General features: G+C 49.9%; 1 protein-coding gene across 10 annotated transcripts in view; it reads right to left on the minus strand.

Annotated features, from left to right (window-relative positions):
* Nucleotides 1–17,642, minus strand: part of LOC119433313 (uncharacterized) — a 233,416-nt gene that overhangs the window by 29,953 nt on the left and 185,821 nt on the right. The window contains exon 1 of one of the 10 annotated variants that reach the window (XM_037700465.2): nt 9,267–9,567. The exons of 7 other annotated variants lie outside the window; for them this stretch is intronic. The gene's annotated coding sequence lies outside the window, so the exon portion shown is untranslated. Of the gene's footprint in view, nt 1–674; nt 817–2,930; nt 3,200–9,266; nt 9,568–17,642 lie in introns of those variants that run through there. 2 more of the 10 variants (XM_049659102.1, XM_049659103.1) reach the window with 2 other exon arrangements.

Genomic DNA, 17,642 nt, shown 5'->3' on the forward strand with positions numbered 1-17,642 from the left:
ACCCTGTGCACCCCTCGTAAACCGTCGGAAGCGAATCCTGGTGCGAGAGTGCTGGCTTGTGTCGCCGCAAAAACATTAAACACAGCGTCCGTTCGGCGTGGACAATATACACGGCTGACCGCACAACGTGGAAGAGGGCAACGCGACAACGGAGTTACGCTAAAGTGAGATTACAACCGGCCCACAGGTTGTTACCACTCAACTCCCACTGTGGATGAAACGCGGACTGCTACCTGCGAGACGGTGCCGATTGCAGGTAAATAGACATACGGTGAGAGAGACAGAAACAGACATCGCGCACTGTACGCCCCCGAAAACGGATCGACGCTCACAGCCACCGGCGTCAACATTGACATCGCCGGTTACGTTCCATTACGAAATGAGAAGTGGGGATGAACACCAAGCAATAAGTTTCCTTCAAAGACGGCCTGGGCACGAGGGTAGCTAACATTGTTATTTTCTTTCGAGTTACCAGCACAACGCACAGTCTGAACGCCGGTCTGCGACGAAAGCAACAGCAGCAACTCGCTATACGGTGCCTCCAGAGAAGTCAAAGCCGCGGCAAAGCATTTCAGAGGCTGGAGAGGAGACCCGCGCACGTTTCCACAACAGCGCGAGCGACCCGCCTGCACGGTTAAGAACCACGCGCCTGTCGTCGAAGACGTAGTACATACCTGAAGAACACCGACGAACAAACAGCGCTACTTCGCAGGGTATACTCCAGGAGCACATCGCACGCTAGACACACCCGCGAAACTTGGCACAGGTGTCGGTTGCGTCGCCGGGCCCGCGGAATAGCCGAGCGGCGATGCCGATCATCAACGAGAGAGGGAGAGCGACGGCGCCAACAGCAGACCGGCAGCAACAGCAGCAGCAGGAGGAGACACTGTTTCCAAGGCGGTCCCAGCCCGAACACAGACGGCGGAGGGGGGCCCCCGGCAGACGAAACGCTCGGTCCGAGTTGCGACGGCGAGGACTTCTTTCTCAGACGGGACGACGCCACGCGAGATGAGACCAGGAACGGGGGAATCCCATCGGTTTAAAGGAACAACGAACCGAGCGCCGCTGGGAGGTGCTGATGCATTACGAGACGGGGGGAGCCGCCGTCTCATCGCGCTGGAGTCAACCCCCCCTCCCCCTCTTCCAGCACCCCTCTCTCTTAATACACTGGGAATGGTCGGAAGGGAGGGGGGGGGGTTAAAGAGGAGGGGAGGGGGGCAGGGGAATATGCCAGCATCTGACTGGGCGAGGACCGCGAGCCGCTGCGTTTGTTGTGCGTGCATGCTCGCGGGGGCTTCGGCAAACAATCGAAATCGACAGGCACGAAAGGCAAAGCAAAAAAGCAAAACGCAGGGTAAGAAGAGACGAACGGCGTTTGACCGAAGCCAAACCCATTCAGACGATCCGGAAAGGGCAGAACAGAAGGCGGAGATGGGGGGCAAGGGGGAGTGAGAGGGAGAAAGCCGTAGATGTAAGCACTTACGGGTCGCGAGTCCAAATAAAAGGGGTTTCGCCCGCAGAAACAAAACAAGGACCACGCCGTAACCGAGCCGCTCGCAGGTTTGGCGATTCCTCCGCCTTCCCCACGGGACGAGGAAGCGAGATCCACTGCCTCTTGCCGAGAGACACGGTAAATCATTAAAAAAAAAAAAAAAAAAAACACAGAAACGAAAAATCCATCCGGAGAGGTTAACGGACGAGAAAGCGAGGCAGGAGAGCTATAGCCATCGATGGCCGGGTATTAGTGCGCTTTAATGACAGACGATGTTGGCGGCGCACGGCCTCACGTGACCGTCTGAGACACGCTGCGGCCGCGTAGGAAAAAACGCTTTCTTGTTTTTCGGATGCTGCGGAGGTGGATAGGGTAAGAAGCGGAAAGGGCGAGAGATTTCTTACGCGAGTGAAACAAGCCGACGCTGCGTTATAAGCAAGGGGAGGAGTGGATGGGTCTCGCATGCTAAACAGCGAGCACGAAATTTTTTTCTTCCCCCTCTCAGCTTTCTCGGAAGGAATGTCCAGCGTGGAAACAAGCGGGGGGAGCGCAGCCGAACGGATGGAAGAGACGCAAGGTTGCGCGCCCCGGGTAATAGCAGCGGTACCGGGAACAAATCGCCGCGTCGGTCGGTGCGCTTTCGGAACGGCGGGAGTAGGGGGCCGATCGCCTCGTTTCACCGGAGTCGGCGCGGCTCGCCGCTGGAGCGAAAGGCTTCGTGGAAGCGTAGTACAAGCGCAGTTCGTCACCGCTCGTTCGTCGGTCTTTGAGCGCAGTTTTCAAGCGAGCCCGTGCCTGCGTGGATGCCGCGACCATGGTGATGTGATTAGCAGGGCGATGTCGAACAAAGGCGTCAACGCGCGCGCCCCTTCGCGTGCGAGAAGGTCCTCGGAGAAAGGGGTTATACCGAAAACATGTTGTTAACCTTGTGATGGGCCGTCGCGTGCCCCTACGGGGTAAAAAAAAAGAAGAAAGCGCGTCTCGTTAAGTGATATACGGCAGACGCGAGGTCCAGCAATGTCAGTAAGGCCTCGCAAGGTATATGACCGTTTTACTTGCAGCCGACTTTCGACTTCGCGGCAGCGTTACGGTTCGAGGAAGACAGAAGAGTGAGATTGATGATGGTAGCTCGACGGCCCAGATTCATTTTAATCGCGTGAAAAGCTTGTTCAGTGTGCATCGATATTATATTCACAACAGAGCGTCAGAAATCGCATTGTACAATCAGGTTTAAGCGCAAAATTGAAAATCATCTCAAACCTTCAAATATGACTACACCTACCCACACGCACACACGAGAGAGAGAGAGTGATAGAGAAGCCCGCGAACTCATCTTAAGACAGTGCAGGGCGAATATTGCCACAACGAACTTCAATACTGTATCGAGTGCGCCGCGTTTCGCGGCCAAGCTATCATGACTAATCTATAGTGTACTTACTTTTTCCCTAGTTAAATCCAATCCATAGGCAGCGAGCAAAGCAATCCGTAGTACTTCTCTCGGTCGCGAAGCACAAAATCACGTCCACCGTATTAAATGCACGCGACGAGAACTGCCGGCAGCGCGTCGTACTCCTCGCGAGTCAGTGCCCAGCGCCCCGCGAAGGCGCCGCAGAAACAACACGCGCCCGCTCTCTCCAAATGCGACGTCATCCCCTTTAAACGGAATAAGAAAAGTCTTTCCACATATCTGACGCCGCCACCGGCGGCGGCGGGAGACATCCAAGACGAACGGATGGGGGAAAAAAGAAAGTTTAAAGGAAAAAAAAAAAAAAAACAAGTGCGGAGAAGGGCGGCGTACGCTTTTCCGCCCTCGCCCAAGAATCTTCTAAGCGCGGCCGGCCAAGGAATCAGACAGCAAAAGTGTGAGCGCGCGCGCGCATAGCCTGAGTGAGAGGCGCGAGAGACGACAGCGCACGCAACAAACGCCAGATCCGCCAGCGGGACGTCCCGTCTCGGAATCGACGCAGACGCCCGCGGCTCGTTCGCTCCCCTCTCTCCTCTTTCCCGCCTCTCCCTCGTGCCTTTCCGTTACGAAGGGGAGGGTGTAGGCACAAAATAAAGAGAGAGAGAGAGAGAGAGGCTGTGACGTTCGTCGCATTGTCTTGGGTTAAGGGGTTCGTTACTTTCCGCGGGGCTCCTCTTTCATGTATTCTTCGGCCGACGCAGGTTGGCGGCCCGGCCCCCTTGGTACAGCAAGCAGCTAGCAGTAGCAACGGCAGCAGCAGCAGCAACGGCAGGCACTTCGCCAAATCCGCACCACGCCGTCTGGCCGCCGGTGATGGCGGAGAAGGAAGGGGGACGTGTTAAGGCGGCGGGATGACGTCACGTGCGAAGGACGCCCAGGGTCAACCGCGCTCAGCGGCGGCTCCGGGGTGGGCACGTGAGTCGCCTGTCATCGAAGCGCGCGCCCGGTGCGCTGTATGCGCCTCTCGAGGTGGACGCGCTTTTCCACGGGCCTGACTCACACGCTAACGGAGGGCCGCTGCTTAGGAAGGAACGCGCGTACAATGTGCTAACACGTATCCGTCGGCGTCCTGCTTTGAGGAAAAAGAAAGTACCGGTTTAGTCATCGGCAATTTTACTCGAACTTAAACACGACGCCCAGAAATGCGAACCGACCGGAATACCAACACAAGTAAAACGTACCGTCTCACCTATACGCCCCGTCAGTTGCAAATATCCGCGCTGGTTTCGCACGACACGCATCGAAAGCTCACTTGCCATCGTCATCTTAGTGGAAGCCAGGCGATGGCTTTCTGCAGTTCGTTCCGCGCAGTATGTGCGTTCCTTACTTCTGTGTGTGCATTGTTTTTTGGCGATGCTGAGATGGGGGTGACGGCCAAGGCTCCGGTTTATCTGACAAGCTTTTACAGCGAGCCGTTTGGTGCACTGATGAAGACGCGGTGTTCTAACGCGTCATCATCATATTAAACGCTTGTAACCTACTTGTGGAATCCATGATTCGAAACCAACCCCCGAATTCTGTCTCCGACATCTTTGCAAAAAAAGAAAGAAAGAAATGTATTTGCTTAGAGACTAATACGAGCTATATTTACGCGCGCTGCGGAAATAAGAAGGACTGGCGGCAACAGTGACCTGCGCTACTAATTTTCACGGACGAATGTTATCACGACGCTCGCACGCGCCGATCTGAGAAGTGAAGCCGTGGGAAGGGAGTCGCCAAAAGCGGAAGCAAGAGGGACGCTGTACACCGGAAAAAGCTCTTCGCCGAATCGCACACTGTCGGCGTGGCTGAGCAAGAGAGCAAGATCATTTCTTGGCCGCGCCCCAAGTCGCCGTTTGCATCAAGGAGCAACGACCACTGGCGCCTTGCGGTGATGGAAAACACCGCTTCGATTATGCGCATACGTGCGCGAATTTTTTAGATATATATACACGCACGAAGTTTTCTCAAAACTTTGGATAGATAATGAATCTTCCGGCTTTGACACGTCAGTGCCCTTCTAAACGCAACGTCCACAAATTCGAGACATCGTAGGAGTTAACAGACAGTTTTATCAGAACAGCGCGGAACAACAGATACGTCTATACGGCAGGAACAGCGCCGGTAGCATCGCCTTAATTGTGCCGCTTACTTCAAACGCAACGCTTATAGGAACGTTTCTGTGTTGCGTCACTGATCTCGTAGAATGTGAACACACAAGGAATTCAATACGCGGGCTAATACAGGTTCCTGCCCCTACATTTGCACCAGCAGATAATTCGAACATGGTCGTCGTAATTATCGGTCTGTGTGCTCTAGCTGACGTCAGTGTCGTGGTATTCTGCAAACTGCGATGCCTTGTTTAAGGAGAGGCTAATACTGCCCGATAGTTTTAGCTTGTCTGCGTTCGGAATAGCCTGCTAACCGAAACGTAGACGGTAGTACACCAACGCTGACATCGACATCGTGTGACGCTTTCTGCCAACCAGAAGGCGTTAGAATTGTTTGTGTCACATCATTGTTCTCGTTGAGGGGAAAAAAAAAACGAAAAGGGGGAGGTGGATAACATGCTAACTATTATGTCACTGCATGCCGACGCTTTATACCAGCAGCTAAGTACAATACCGTTGATAACTCTCGATAACCATACCCGCCGCGGTAGATGCGCATTCTGATAGGGGTGAAACGATCGTATTTTAACGTGCATTCAGTGCACGTTAAAGAACCGCATATGGTCAAACATTTTCGGCGCCCACACCCAACTTCAGTGCATGGCTACTAGAGGCTTCCAGTAGTTAGCCCTATTGAATATTTCACTATCACGCAAAGTATGCAAAGTACGACTGGAATTCAAGACTAAGAAAGTTGTTTACAGCGAACCACTTTGTGCTCGTAACAGACAGACAACGCACGAACAAAAGCCCAGCGTGGTCACGAGGCTTTTTGCTGAGGGCGAGAAGGTCATGCTCTTGTAAAGGATTGGAATAATAGGAACCGAATCTCCACATACCTCAGCATGGCGCTGCTTGCTTAATATCGGCCTTGTTCTTCGTGCAACGAGGCAGCGAGACCGTGGGACACGTTATCTGGTCGTGACGGTGCTATATATACGGCGCTGAAGAGGACGAGCTCCTATAGAGAAGCCGCGGAAGAAATGGCCTCGCGCTTGCGTGCACGCGCAACATCTGGTGTTTCTATACAGAAGGGCCCATCGTAGATCGCAAGGAAGCGTCACTTTGTTCATGCTATGCGACACGTGGTTTCTTGAACGAATGGTGACGCGCCTCTGCGGCAATGCAAGAGACGCTCGGGCGAAGCAATCTCGGGCCCAGATTGCCAGGACAGAATCCCCGCAGCTTGCAGCTACACACATACCATCCGCAAGGGAAGGTCTATTAACTTCGCATTCACGTCGAGTCGACCAAACAGTACACCACTTGCAATGAGCGAAACTTTAAAACAGCAACGGTTTGTCGAAATCGCGTCTTCAAGCGCCGAAAATCTCTCCACAATTTCGGTTTAAGTTTGCGGAGATACCTCCGGAACGCTGATTTCACACGGAGAAAACTGCTTATATGAGACCACGACAATGGTGGCTGGGATGACTCTTTGCACAGTCGTCGATGGAATATATAATTAACGATCCACGAATGTTTAAAACGACAGTATGAGGGAAAATAAGCAATGCGAACACTCGCGTTCCCCATTGTGCATTTGCCTACGACTATATAGTTAAGCCCGCACAATTACGACGTGGCTTAATTACTCTGAGTAAATATATTTGACGCTTGAAACGTTCCCTTAGAGGAGTACTCCGGAACTCGCAGTGAATGTTTGTGTTCATGCACTTGCTATTCCTATAATAAAGTTAATTGAACCCCCAGCGCAACCATTTCCGTCACTCCAGCATTCTAACGTGTATACGTTAAGAAGCGGCACAGCGGCGCTGGAACTTAACGAAAGACCGCAGATTCATTCGGGAATGGTAAACGATGAATGCAAAACGACGTGGAAGTGACGTCAACTACTTCGCAGATGGCACGTAACAGGCGGTATACAGATACAGATACAGATACAGGTATACAGATAACAGGCGGTATACAGGCGGTATACAGCGTGGATCAGTCCACGCCACACCCGGTGTATAGTTTTCCCGACCTGAACGCCAGAGAAAGGTCGCGGATAAAACAGACCAACAGCGAGGTCAGCGAGGTCTCTCGGTGGCTTTTCGGGTCAGCGGGCTCACGCCGTGGCCTGCGGCGACAGAAAGAAGAAGAAGAACGCGTGAAGAAGAGAGGCATTCCCCGGTCATTGAGGGCGTGCGAGGTCCGACAGGGTATCACGAGACGGTGTGTGATGACGCCTGCAAGCACCGTTGCCAGTTTGACCCGGGGACGCCGCCCTCGACCCGACCCTGGGAGAAGAGGTAACCGCGAGAAACGCCCCCGCTTGGAACGTATCTAGATCAACCTGGGATGGAGGAGGGAGGGAACAGATCGTGCCCTCCGAGATTATCGGCGCAGGACTGCGCGGCCATCTCAGATTCCACGATCCAGATCGCGCTTCTGATGCTATACGGTATAGACGCCTGCCGCCTGTACTTCCCCCTTCCTTCTTCCGCACTGGGCGGCATCTCTAAACTTCGTTGCGTCGGCGGTGTAGACGACTTTCGCGCGTGCACTGGACCGCGAAACTCACCGGGACGCCGTAGCCGCGACATAAAAAAAAAAAAAAAAAAAAAAAAGTAGCAAAGGAATTGCGTGCAGTATTGCGGGAACTAGAAATATTGACAATGATTTTCCTGGCTAACTTGCCGAATCGCCGCTTCTGATTTTCCTTCGTTTGTTTGTTTCTTTCTTTCCTTTCTGTTTTTGTCCCTGCGGTTTTGGAACGACACCGTCGAAATGGTTCATTGTGGCAGTGTTTTTATTTCCCTTCTTTAGTTACTTTACCGCAGCAGTCTTGTATAGTTGACAGGTTTAATCCTTAAGTGACTGATAGACGATGCCTCCGTGATCCCTTGTTTGGGGACGCTACGTGAGGGGTGTAGATTACAAGTAACGCCAGGAATGGAGTGAATGTGAAGTATGGATGACTTGAAGCGTCAACATCTTCAATAATTTTGAAGTGAGTGTTTTTGGTGATAAGAGCGACATGGTTGGGAAGGTCATTCTATTCGCGAGCACTGAGTACAAAAAGCGCCGCTGGAACGATAAAATGCGTTCGCGTGGCAGTAGCATAGTGCGTTGGCGGCCAAAATGCGATACACGACGAACATCCATCTTCGAGTGGCAGATAAGATGGGCTCCAAGGTAACGCGTAGTCACAACTGGAGCGGGGGATATAGGTGTTGGATAGAGGGCAAAGAAAGAAAGCTCGGCCAAGATGTCAGGACCTGCTCAAGGAATGAAGTTAAGAACTTTCGACTATTGCGCGGGGTTTCAGATCGATATCCATAGGTAACAGTCCTGCTGTGCCGGTCTTCCGTAGTCCTGTGCTTGCCTGTCGCCAGCTACCTCGGCGAGATGGAGCTTTTCGAAAAAGCTTGACCACTGCCGCTAACATTGCTTGCCGATGAGTCGGCACAGCTCGAGAGCTCGCGATTTCATTGTCTGCGCCCTTTTCGTGATTTAATTTATTTCACCTCTGATGTATGAGCAGTTCCTATACAGCCTATGTTGGATGTCCGGGTGGTCCTTGAGAATATAGCATGACGGCAGCCCTCGATTCGCCCTGTATGCTACATTGTGTCAAGCATACTCTTAATGGAAAGGAAAGAGGAATCGAAAAGATCGGATACCAGAAAAAAAAATTAATTGTGGTGCACTGCACATCGACACTGGCACAGAAAATGTCACCCGTCAACCACAGGGACCTTATTTCAGACGTATTTTTAAGCGCAGCGCGGACCCATCAAGCTCAATCTGCGCGATTCCTATTACAAGCCGGGCTTCAGGGCTGAATCGCATTCCGTGCACGTCGGTGAAACGGAAGCATTCAGTCCCTGATATATATACCCCTTCACCATACCTCCGTCATTAATACACGCCGATAGCAAATTTCGCTCGGCTTCATTACGTCACGATAAAGTAGATGCCGCCAAGCAGGGCTTCTCACTGGCCAGCTTTAGTATACAAAATTAAAATACCTTCCAAGTGCTTCCCGACCTCAACCCTTGCCAAGTGTCATCCTCTTACAGGGGAATATAGAATACGGTGGAGCTTGTCCAGAATTTCGAAAGTATGCGTCAGTACCCCTAATACAACAAAATTAACAACTCAACCGGTCATATACAAAGCAGAGCGGAACGGATTATCCGTGCGCACTTACTCTTAATCCAGTTCTCCGTACCGCGCACGTTCCGGTCCGCTCAACAATTCCGACACAGTTTTGCGAGCCACGGACTCTACAGAGTGGCAGCAGCAACTGCCGCGGAACGAGAGGCAGTGTAAGTCGCACGGCCCGCTGCGCGAAGTTCGAGCACTCCGGGGGTTGCACTAACACCAGCACGCGCACGTTCGACTCCGCTTGCCGTCGACAGCATGCAGGAGTAACACACGCCGCTCCTTCAACAGCCACTGCACGCGGGCTTGACCCGCGTTCTGTATACCGGCGCATTATTTTGACGCTAGGACCGTTTCCCTGACGACTGATATGCGTGTGTGTGCGCGCGATCGCCATTTCGCATTCGCCGTGTACACGGCCACCGCATTGGCCAAGCGACGACGCCGCGGCAATCGAAGCTTTTTTTTTTTTTTTTTTTTTTTTTTTTTTTTTTTCCAAAGCGTTCAAGCAACGGTTGGTGCGACAGGGGTTGTGAAGCATGTGGAGAGGAAAACGATAAAGGGGGGAAGCGGCGGAGGGAAGGGAGAGAGAAGCGTTTCGGGAGTCCCGCGCCGCAACTTATAGATTCCTCGTCGCCCACTCGCGAGACCGAAAGAACGCCGTTAACGGCATCCAGGCGCGCGAAGCGCATGCGTCGTTTGTTTAGCTAGCTGTCACTGTCACGCACACCCGTAAACAGCGAAGTGACTCGCGCTGCGCGCGTCGCGTAGTGGATGCATGATCGGACTCGTCAGCCTAAGCATATATATATATATATATATATATATATATATATATATATATATATATATATATATGACTGATGGGGGTTTAACTACATGAAGCAACGCGCGAGCCACGAGAGGACGCGTTGTGCTGGGCTCCGGAATTATTAGGAGCCTGCAGTTATTCACCGACCACCAAAAGCGTGCTTCGCGAGCGGTTGTGCATTCCGCCTCCATCGTATAATATAATACGGCCGTCGCGGCAGAGAAATCGAACCAGCGTTCAACTGTGTTCTGCAACATAACGCCATAACCACGAAGACACCTCCGCGGATACACCCTATACGTCTATTGATGTGCAGCGCAGAGCAGAGGGCCTCCGTCGAGCGCTCTCCAATAATCGCCGTCTTGATTACCGGGAAACGTAGAACTCTCTTTGAAAACCTACCTGGCATGTTGCCCAAGGTCTAAAGCATGGGCTGTGGAGACGTAACTACGTAGGATGCACACTTTATGAGGGACTGCCAGATGAGATAGCTCGAGCGCACACAAGTAGGTGCTCGGCCAGGCTGTCGCACAATTCAACGATAGCGCGACACCGTTATCTCCGTACTAAACAAGTAGCATTCATCGCCGCGGAATCAGCAAAAGAGCGAAAACGCAAACATACTTCACCTGTTACCTAGATGGCTGGAACAATGCCGGATATCCGGGTCTGATAAGGGCGAAGAGAAAGCATTGTTCCATATTTTATCCGTTTCTCCGCATACGAGATACCTCAACGAACTGGTGGATCAGGAGGGGAAAGGGGGCGGCGGCGGCGTAGCTATCTTTCCTTACTGGTATTTAATAACGGAATTTTTATTACTCGTTCGTTCAAGCGACGGGAGGCTGAAACTATAAGGCAGTTAGCCTGGCCGAGGTCTCAGCCCCCGCAAACTGCAACTACAACACAGTACGTATGTACCACACTAAGTCTAACAACCAAAACGCAACTACGCCCAACATCTTTACATTCCAACACCGTCGAAATTGCACAATGAAACACAACAGCAGAATGTGCACAGCTTCGATACGGACTGCAGCATTCTCCGCACGGAGTATAGGTGAGACGAGAGAGTATAGAGTGAGAGAAAGCCGCTCGCTCGGCAGCAATTCAGAGAGGAACCCCGAGACCCACGATCAGAGGTCGCCGGGCAGCGATAGATAATCCCCCGCTTACCCTTTCAATATCGATGAGCGCTGTGGGAGGTCCTGCAGGAACAAAACGCACGACGGCCTGCTTCAAGTGCGCCGGCAGACTCGCCTAGCGGCAAGCAAAGGACGCAGAAGCAACTTCCGGATTGAAAGTGGTCTCACTTTTACACGCGCGCACACACACACACACACACACACACACACACACACACACACACACACACACACACACACACACACACACACACACACACACACACACACACACACACACACACACACTCTCTCTCTCTCTCTCTCTCCCTATATATATATATATATATATATATATATATATATATTACACGCTGAAGAAGAGGCTGATGCGACTTCGAGTATGATGCACGGAAATGTCGCATGATGGATTGCGCCGGCATTGTCTGCAGACTATTACGCGTTCTTTCGAAATCGAAAGTATACAGGACAGATGAGGGTGCTGACTAGCGTTTGCTCGGTCTTGCATCGTTGTGAAATGATGAATTGACAATCTAGAGACCTTCCATCGATTTCGCTTCAGATTATACAAACGAATCCTCACCGTCGTCATTAAGCCTAATTTATGTAGCAATAACCAACAAAACAGAGAGCTCGGTAAAGCTCTGAGCAAATAGACAATGAAGTGAGGCCGACCACTTGCGCTGTAGGTAACGTGTAGCAGACAGTATATTACTGGAATTTAGATGCGCCGTTAGCCCTATAAAAACCACAGAACATTAGGGTTCGGGTGTCCACAGTAAAGTGAGAGTCATCGTGCATTTCACTTTTTCTTGCTCTTTTCTTTAGAATAGCCTGTGCAGTTACATCACACCAATATGTCCTTCGAGAATAGCCTTATTTGGTTGTGATATGACCGCAGAAAAGAGGAGGGAATAAAATAAAGAAGCAGGAATGTTAACAAGAGCGTCCGCCTGGTTACCCTGAACTCGGGGAAGGGGGAACAACGAAAGAAAAGCACAGCGTACGTAAAAACTGGCAAACAAGATTTTAAACGGCGCGCCGCAGAACGAGAACAACGAAACAACGTCGGAACACTGCCTATAGCGTAAAAAGTTTCTTAGACAATGACAAACTCAACTCGTAGCTGTGCACCTATGAACAGATGTCGCAGTTCTGTAAACTGCATCCATTAGAGCATCCAAAGCGGACAAACTGTGTATGTCGATTTATATCTTACGTGAATTTGTTACATTGTTTACAAGTGTTTTGCAAAAGTTCTGCTCACAAATAATTGTTCTATTTGAGAGCCATGTATTGAGAGCCATGTATAGTGTATCAATTTTCTCCGCTTTAGATGTACTGTTAGGTGCACGCTTTACAGAATTGTGATAACATTTTTGCATTGCTGAATTACGGAGTTGTAAACATGATAGTTTCGTTTTCAGAAAATTTGTGATTTTTTGTCGTCTTTTATTAAAACATTCACGACCGAAAAGAAAAATTCGCAACAGTCACTAGATTCTGACTTTCTTTTAAATGCAACAAACCTCGTCAAATTTGGTGCATCCAAAACAATTTCTCCTTTGCCATTTAAGGTCGAAGCCGGATATAGCGAACCTGAAGGGGATCACCAAAAAGTTCGATATATAATTAATTCGATATATAAAATAAACATGTTATGCAAACATTTTCAAGGGGATTTTACTGCTGTTCATTATACACAATAATTCTTTACATGTGTGTTCGATATATCCGGGTTCCACTGTATTTAGATAGGAGGCCCTGAGCTAAAGCTTCCTCTTAAGGCGGTGTCGTCATCTGTATTTCATTTTCGCGTCCTCTCTGGCTGATATCAAGCCTCCTCTCCCGGTAAGAGTGTCTTCTTATTTTAATTATTTGTTACGGTATTGTAGAAAGGTAATTCGCTAATGCAGCTCAAGTTACTTTTTTTTTCGTTACTGGCCCTTTAATCTACATTTAACAAGACAGGAAACAAAACATATTCTTTTTTTTTATTTTCATGCCAAAGCAGAAGACTTTCTCCTGGGGTTAGTTGCTTGATGCTTCGAGAAGACATCTTGCAGCGTAAATTAGACGAGCACCAAAGAGCGCCTATGCTGTTCTTGAGGACTTGATTGGCGCTCGTCTAATTTGCGCGACGACGCCTTCCCCCAGGGGTTAAGCAAAATCGAGAGTTCCGTTTTTAGCGCAGCGCGTATCTTTCCCTAACGTTCCCATAGAGCATGCGCCCACCGGCTCCGGAGAGCGCTGCGTTAACATACACCTTAGATATATGCACATCTATTCACTAGCTCGTTAAGCCGATGTCGACACCAGTATAATCCGAACCTCTCTTTACACCCTCGACGTTCCGAGAAGAACATATTGCGCTTAATTGTCACAGCTATTTGATGTGCGCTTCCGGGCCACTATGCTGACTGTGGCAAGTTGCTAGGAAGGAATCAGAGAATACTTTTTGATGCGCGAATGCAAAACATTCTTTCTTTCTTTTTCCAAGGCTGCTCGCAGAAGCGGAATGGTTTCTTAATGCGATACCTCGTTAGGAGAATCTCGAGAACTTCTACGCGCCATATATATATATCATCACACAGACGCAGACACCGTCGAGTTTTTCCTTGTTATTCCAGTTCGAAGAAAGGATTTTTGTGTAAATTTTCCGTTGTTTTCGCGCTCCATGCATGTGTGCGTCGTTAGAGACCTATACTACTTCACCGTGGCGCCTTCCGCGCGGATTCTCTCGAGCAAACATCAAGGGCGAGGTAAATTCGCGTGGGAGTACGTGTAGCAGCGGTGCTCTTTTCCCAGCGCACCGATTCACAACATGGCCTAACTTAAACACGCCTTGTTTAGACACGAAACGGGGAAAGTATACGCCAGGAACGGGAGCAGTTTCAGGGCGATTAAAACGAGTCGTTAGCGAAGGAGTAGCCGACGCGGCAGTATATCGGCACAAACTTCCTGATACCCGATTCCCAGAATCCTAATACTGCCTGAGAAGTAGAGGCGCGCTACGAGCAGTTGAAGAGACCGCCTGAAATGGAGAGTTTTAGCGTACATCAACCGCTCCGTATGCCATTACTGCAACCCTGTCCTGGAGATGCGAGCCTTCCGCGCGGCACCTTACAGGTGCATGGTTAATGCAGCTTCGCCAGAACGCCCACAGCTGGCCGAGCGACTGGGGCGGTAGTGGGTAATGGTAGGAAGGCAGCGGTGTTCCTAAACTCTCTAACGTCCTTGCTGCATGTTAGGAATTACACTTTGTAACATTAGGCGGATGCACATGCAGCCTGCACTCCAATATAAAAAAAGATTTGGCGCTCTTTACCCAGGCAGCAATAATGATGATGATGATGACGATCCTTTATCATGGCTCGCACCTACTGAGGGGGATAGGCCAAGAATCGGGCGGCAGTAGGTAGCTAAAAAAATTCTTTTTGAAAATGAGAAACGCAAAGTAAAAGAATGCAAAAACAAAAACAAAGAAGATTTGGTATAACTAGACTAGTGTGCCAACGAGCTGTCAGACTAACTGAAGGGTGAATTTTAAAGCAGGTTACAATCAAGGTCAGAATAAATACTACTAACGAATTTGGAGAAACAAATTTCAGTGAAATATCCCTTAAAGCGACGAATGCCTGTTACCACAAGAAGGGATGCGAATGATCTTTACGCACCGCATAAGTTATACCGAGAACAGCGAAGCAGACAGACATGGGCAGCTTCCAGAAGCAACTGGAGCAGCTCTAATTAATCGCATTTCGAGCTTGGAGCGAGCCGAGAGCACCAGGACTGCCCCACAGACGCAAAAGTAAACAAAGCACGCGTTTTTGTCGCGCTTGAACGCAGCACAGGCACACAAACACAAAAAACTGCAAGCCCGGCACAGGGTTATACATTCTATATAGGGCGCAGGCGTCGGTTGTCAAAACGCGATACAGACGACAATAACAACGAAAATAACCAACAAAATAACTATGAGGCCAGCAGTGCCATGCACCTTCAGGGGGGCAGTAGACCAAGTGCGAACTAAAGCCTCGATGCAGGCGTACACGCAACGCGTGTATACTATACACACGACCTAACGTACACGGCGGGGGCGAATCAGCCTTCACGGCCGAGTCGCTAACCTCGGCGTCGAAGTGTGCACGCACTGTCGACCAAGTGAGTCGGTCGCGCCGGCTCGGAGGCAAGAAGACCCGAAGGCCGATTGAATCGGGTAGGGGGGAAGTGAATGCCTCAAATGCACCACGCCGGTTGTGGTACTTAAAACCGAAAAAAAAAAAAAAAAAACGTTAAATGCGGCAGCCGGGCGTCACTAACCGCGGCGTCGGAAGCGTACGGCCCCGCGAATTATTTCACGAAAATTTCTTTTGTTTGAGCTAGGCATTCGCTCTGGTACTGACCCTGCGGGACATCATCAGCCTATTTTTGAGTCCATTGCAGGTCGAAGGCCACTTCCCAGCGACCTGCAACTGCCCATATCTTGCGCCAGCTGACCCCCATTCTAAGCATTCAAATTTCCTAACCTCATCACACCACCTAATTTCTCTGCCGTCCCCGACTATGCTTCCCTTCTCTCTTGGCATCCCGGTCTGTAACTTCCAATAGTGTGTCCTACAATCATTCTATAACTTCGATATGTCCTACAAGTTACATGTCCTGCCCAACTCCATTTTTCTCTCTCAATGTCAGCTAGCTAGAATATCGGGTATATAACTTTTGCGCCCTAATCCGCACCGCTGCATTCCCGTCTCTTAACGTTACATTTTACATTTCTTCCCTGTCTATATACCCAATTTATTAAGCGACGCATCAACCAGCGTGCATCATGCGAAGTTGAGTGTAATGCGAAGTACAAGTTAACGGCTCGGCTCGACAGGTGGTTTAGCTTCGAATGCGGCTACTGCACCAGAATTGTAACCCCCCCCCCCCTTTTTTTTTTCTCTCTTTCTTAGCGACTTATCTTCTTTTTCGGCAACAAAGACGTCACAGTAGCTTAATTACGTTTTTCCTACATTCCATTTCCAGTTAAACATTCACTACGTTACAGAAATGCCACACACGCTGTAAAACCTAGTAAGGTTGTACGCTTTTCATCGTAAACTCTTATTGCGTGCTCACTCAATAACGCTCACTTTAATATATAAAATATATCGCCAACAAAAGATGACACGTACGGATTAATCTGTAGAATCAAAAGGAAGGCAGGGGAAGAGCTCATACAAGCAACTACTATTTGACATTTCAGCTGAAAAAGAAAGCACATATTATAATCCATTTATATAATGTCAGGTGACCTATATTTGTAGGAAATACTGATTGAAAGTTGGTGTATAAGCATCCACAAAACAATCAAAAACAGCAATGAAAGAAATCCACGCTGTGACGCGACTCGGCGCAACACAGAACAACTCCATTCAGAGCAGCAGTCCTTCATCGACCACTGACCAAAAACCAGGTTACCTGCTGGGCCCGGTTTTTATTCGCCCATCAGGAAGCGGGTTTCTTCCTACTGGTGCCTCTGCACATGCCCTCCAGTTCGCCGCCTCTCTCACCTCTACTTCTTACTTTTTAATGGCTGTGAAACGACCGGCGCGCGATTGACGGACGCATTTCCGACAAATGCGGTGACAGGCGGCAATTTTTACCGGTGAAGAGGCGTGCGTACGTACTCGCTGCTCCAGAGCGCGCCTTCTTTCCTGTGTGAGCTCGTTTGGCTGCGTGCACAACACCCAACAAACACACAACCCACACGCATATACACAACAAAAAACACACAACGCATACACACACACACACACATATACACAACAACAAACACACAACACATACACACATATACACAACAACAAACAACACACATACACGCACACACAACACACACATACACGCACACACACACAAACGGAGAGATCGCGCAGGAAAATCAGACACGTACGGCCACAGAGGAATCCACATCGGGCGCGCACACTTTAAACACGCACACAGATGCTCAAACACAATGAGAGAAAACAGACTGACAGACAGACGCACAAGAAGCACACAAGGAAAACACATCGACACAAAAGACACGGCACAGACAGACAGAAACACACACGTACAAATCTCCTGAAATTGTGGAGTTTTAACATCCCGAAACTCCACAGTATATAGGTCATGAGGAACGCCGTATATAGCGGAGGACTCCGTAATAATTGCGACCACCTGTGGTTCCTTTAACGTGCACCTGAACCAGAGTACGGAACCGTTTCTGCATTTCGCAGCCATCGAAATGCGGCCGCCACGGTCGCCAATCGAACCCGATACCTTCGTCGTACGCGCTCAACAGCAAAACAACCGTGTCAAGAGAACCACCTCGGCGGGCATATACGAACGTACACTTTGCTTGTACAAAACTTACGACACACTCACCAACGGAAAGCTAACGACCGAGAAGCGTGCATTCGGAAATGGAGCACCGGGA

The sequence above is a fragment of the Dermacentor silvarum genome, chromosome 11 (assembly GCF_013339745.2).
Source record: "Dermacentor silvarum isolate Dsil-2018 chromosome 11, BIME_Dsil_1.4, whole genome shotgun sequence".
Classification (NCBI taxonomy): domain Eukaryota; kingdom Metazoa; phylum Arthropoda; class Arachnida; order Ixodida; family Ixodidae; genus Dermacentor; species Dermacentor silvarum.